Genomic DNA, 4,905 nt, shown 5'->3' on the forward strand with positions numbered 1-4,905 from the left:
TTTAAATCCGTTTTGAGTGAATCAAATTGATATGGTTTCATATTGAACTCTATTTTATGAATCTAAACAGAAAACGTATAGGTTTATTGTCGGAAAAATAAGTTACAAGTCGTTTTTGTAAAGGTAGTCATTTCAGTCGAAAGAACGACGTCTAGATGACCATTTTAGAAAACATACTTCCACTTTGAGTTTAACCATAATTTTTGGATATAGTTTCATGTTCATAATAAAAATCATTTTCCCAGAATAACAACTTTTAAATCAAAGTTTATCATAGTTTTTAATTAACTAACCCAAAACAGCCCGCGGTGTTACTACGACGGCGTAAATCCGATTTTACGGTGTTTTTCGTGTTTCCAGGTTTTAAATCATTAAGTTAGCATATCATATAGATATAGAACATGTGTTTAGTTGATTTTAAAAGTCAAGTTAGAAGGATTAACTTTTATTTGCGAACAAGTTTAGAATTAACTAAACTATGTTCTAGTGATTACAAGTTTAAACCTTCGAATAAGATAGCTTTATATGTATGAATCGAATGATGTTATGAACATCATTACTACCTCAAGTTCCTTGGATAAACCTACTGGAAATGAGAAAAATATATCTAGCTTCAAAGGATCCTTGGATGGCTTGAAAGTTCTTGAAGCAGAATCATGACATGAAAATAATTTCAAGTAAGATTTCCACTCGAAATAAGATTGTTATAGTTATAGAAATTGAATTAAAGTTTGAATATGATTATTATCTTGTATTAGAAATATAACCTACTGTAAGTAACAAAGGTTTCTTGATCTTGGATGATTACTTGGAATGGATTTAGAAAACTTGGAAGTAAACTTGCAATCTTGGAAGTATTCTTGATTTTATGAAACTAGAACTTTTGGAATTTATGAAGAACACTTAGAACTTGAAGATAGAACTTGAGAGAGATCAATTAGATGAAGAAAATTAAAGAATGAAAGTGTTTGTAGGTGTTTTTGGTCGTTGGTGTATGGATTAGATATAAAGGATATGTAATTTTGTTTTCATGTAAATAAGTCATGAATGATTACTCATATTTTTGTAATTTTATGAGATATTTCATGCTAGTTGCCAAATGATGGTTCCCACATGTATTAGGTGACTCACATGGGCTGCTAAGAGCTGATCATTGGAGTGTATATACCAATAGTACATACATCTAAAAGCTGTGTATTGTACGAGTACGAATACGGGTGCATACGAGTAGAATTGTTGATGAAACTGAACGAGGATGTAATTGTAAGCATTTTTGTTAAGTAGAAGTATTTTGATAAGTGTCTTGAAGTCTTTCAAAAGTGTATGAATACATATTAAAACACTACATGTATATACATTTTAACTGAGTCGTTAAGTCATCGTTAGTCGTTACATGTAAATGTTGTTTTGAAACCTTTAGGTTAACGATCTTGTTGAATGTTGTTAACCCATTGTTTATTATAACAAATGAGATGTTAAATTGTTATATTATCATGATATTATGATATATAATATATCTTAGTATGATATATATACAGTTAAATGTCGTTACAACGATAATCGTTACATATATGTCTCGTTTCGAAATCATTAAGTTAGTAGTCTTATTTTTACATATGTATTTCATTGTTAATACACTTAATAATATATTTACTTATCATTTAACATAATTAACCAAGTGTATCAATATCTTAATATGATTCATATGTACCTAGTAAGACGTTGTTATAACGATAATCGTTATATATATCGTTTTCGAGTTTCTTAAATTAATAGTCTCATTTTTATGTATATAACTCATTGTTAAAATACCTAATGAGATACATACTTATAATAAAATCATGTTAACTATATATATAACCATATATATGTCATCGTATAGTTTTTACAAGTTTTAACGTTCGTAAATCACCGGTCAACTTGGGTGGTCAATTGTCTATATGAAACCTATTTCAATTAATCAAGTCTTAACAAGTTTGATTGCTTAACATGTTGGAAACACTTAATCATGTAAATAACAATTTTATTTAATATATATATAAACATGGAAAAGTTCGGGTCACTACACCCTACACGTCCACAAACATATTTAAATCACTTAATATGTAAAAATTGATTGTAAGCAGTATAAAGATGTTTGAATAAACAAAGCAATTGTGAATAAAATTAAGATGATCACTAGTAGCTAGTGGTGCCTAATATAGCTTTTGCTCGTTTATTTACATCTCCTTTTGGACATGTAGATAACAACTATGGTAGAAGGCTAGCATTGATCCTCGGGTCTGGACCTGAAGGCGTTTGCAATTCAAAGAAGTATAGGCGTGTTCTCACAAAAAAAGCATGATGTAGTCCCTCGTATGAGTATCTATACGTTGCTTGATGAAAGTTATAATGCATTCAATAGTTATAGAAAAATATTATACGTTATAATAAAATAGCATGGCTTTTTTTTAATCGGCTTAATTTTAAATGTAAATTATCTATCAAATAAAAACATTGTTAATTTTCATTCATTCCTTTCATTTCCCTAATATTTCCTTTCAATTCCTTTCATTTCATGTCCTTTAGTTTTTCTTTCATTTTCATCATAAAAAGGATTCACAAATGTAATACTTTTTTATTTACCTTTCCTTTATATTTAATAAAATTTCGTTCATAAATTTAGTAGTATGTATTAAATATTAAAATTATATTTGAACATCAACGTAAATTGCTAAAGAAAAAACAATTTAAAAGAAACTTTATAATTACCGTAAATGCCATCTAGGGACCCTCCACATACCTCAAATTCACTGTTATACTGTAGCGATTTTTTTTCCTCATTCACCTTCTCATATTTACACAGCCTTCCAGAGCTTTCCACCCAAAAGAAAACCCTAGCATCATCGCCCTGTATCCATCGCCACCTTTTCCCTTCGCGTGTCTTAAATCACCGTCCACCATCGCCAGAGTATTGAAAAATGGGCAACCGTCTCTTCAAGATTCAGGCAACTCAACCTGATTATTTGGGTTTTACTTCCCGATTCCCCTTAATTTCTCTTACAATTTTCGATTAGGGTTATTAAAATTTCGATTGTTGACAATTATCGACTAGCGTTTATGTATCTGTGTTTATTATTTGTGTTGATTTTCAAAAAGCTTTTTGTATCACATAAAATGGTTCACCGTGATTTTGGATACTTTAGTTGTCGATCTGAAAAAAAAAAGAAAAAAGATGTAGTACATGAGGTCAGTTGCTACTATTAACATAAATTCTGAAACTGTGATTTTTTTTTCAGTTTATGAATACATAAAATGGTTATCGTTTGCGCTGCTGTTGTATTGCGGTTTGGATCTTTGTTTTATTCTTCCAGTTGCTGCTATTAACATGAGGTCAGTTGCCCTCTTTTGATATGGCCTTTTAGTTACCTTAGTAAATGATTGTAGCTGATATGTGTGTTTTCATCGAATAGTGACATCGACGCTATGATTGCATCTAATGCATTCATAAACTGAAAAAAATGAAAGTTTATTGACTGTAAATAAATTTTTTTTACCGTCAAAAGGTATGGTGTATAATTTTGTGGCATCTAACAGCTATATTGCAAGATTGCAAGTTATGGTTATACGAAGAGACCAAAATGGTGAGCTAATACCATATACGATAATAACATTATAAAGCATTCATGGAATGCTGCACCAGCTGATTTTTTTCTTTTGGATTGTTTATTGTACTTTTGATGCCATCTCATAAGGATATGATGATAGTTTGCTGATCCTACAGTCAACTCTTTAAAAATACAGAAACTGTTGTTTGTGTTTGTTCTATTGACGGTGATGGTACTAATATCATATATCATATATGCTATTGACAAGAGTTATTTGAGCCTCCTCATTGGCGTCGATATATTGTTCACTCAGTTATTTTAAATAGATAAAAAAACTATTGACAAGACTGAATCAACCCTTCTGATTGGATCTCATTTACTGTTAACTTTTTTTTTTTTTTGTATAGTAAGCGAAGGCTGTGATGATCGATGCCGTTATCTGACCCAATGATTAGGGGATATTGAAAAATTGTACCGCATTCTGGCGTGGCAACCCCCGGAAGGCATAAGATTTGTGCAACCGTGTGTGTTTGCAGCCATGGCGGATGTCAGATCTTCTTTTTCTCCGTAACCGTGTGTTCCAGATCTGTGCCTTTTTTTTTAATCAAAAATATCGGCTTTAAATATATTTGAAAGTCACTGGTTTTTATGTAAGGTTTCGAACAAATGATTGAAAGCTGCCAAATTATAATAAAAAAAAATGTGGCACGATGAATAAGTGGGAACTGAGATGAGCTCGAGAAATAATATCTTTGTATTTTGGCATGGCGACTAATTGCAGCCGTATCGAGCTACTTTATCTTGCTTAACTTTTAAGAAAGACCTGAGCCTCAGGAAAAGGCGGGAATAGCTATGGTTAATGATTGAAAGAATTTTCCATTCTCGGACATAGTTGCCACTCTGTTGCCAAGTGATAGAAAGTTCCTAATTTTTTTATTTTTTTTTTAAAAAGGGCTATGATGATGAAAAAGGAACTCAGTTGAGTTGAGCTGTGAGAAAGAATGGTTTTGTATCTTGGCGGGGCAACATATAGGTTGCAGCCATGACGAACCACTTTTTCTTGCTTAACTTTTAACAAAGATCTGAGCCTCATTCATCTTTTTCAATCTTTAATGTTGAACTCTCTATTTATTTCGCTGCTAATAAGGTACCGTCAATTTTCCTTATCATTTTTTATTTTGATATATTATAGAGTTAGGTTCATGTATATAGTAAGTTTTGTGTATTGTGTAGATGAATAAAGCATGGTCAGGTTTGGAGAAATCACCTGAAGGAAGAGTTAAGAATAAAATTCATAGGTTGCCAAACTAGTGGATGT

General features: G+C 31.2%; 1 long non-coding RNA gene across 1 annotated transcript; it reads left to right on the forward strand.

The window, feature by feature from the left end:
• The first annotated feature begins 2,870 nt into the window (after positions 1-2,870).
• LOC139855716 (uncharacterized) lies at positions 2,871-4,526 on the forward strand. Its single transcript, XR_011761530.1, has 3 exons — positions 2,871-2,987; positions 3,279-3,372; positions 3,995-4,526. It is a non-coding gene; the product is annotated as an uncharacterized lncRNA (long non-coding RNA).
• Positions 4,527-4,905: the final 379 nt, after the last annotated feature.

The sequence above is a fragment of the Rutidosis leptorrhynchoides genome, chromosome 6 (assembly GCF_046630445.1).
Source record: "Rutidosis leptorrhynchoides isolate AG116_Rl617_1_P2 chromosome 6, CSIRO_AGI_Rlap_v1, whole genome shotgun sequence".
NCBI classification, from domain to species: domain Eukaryota; kingdom Viridiplantae; phylum Streptophyta; class Magnoliopsida; order Asterales; family Asteraceae; genus Rutidosis; species Rutidosis leptorrhynchoides.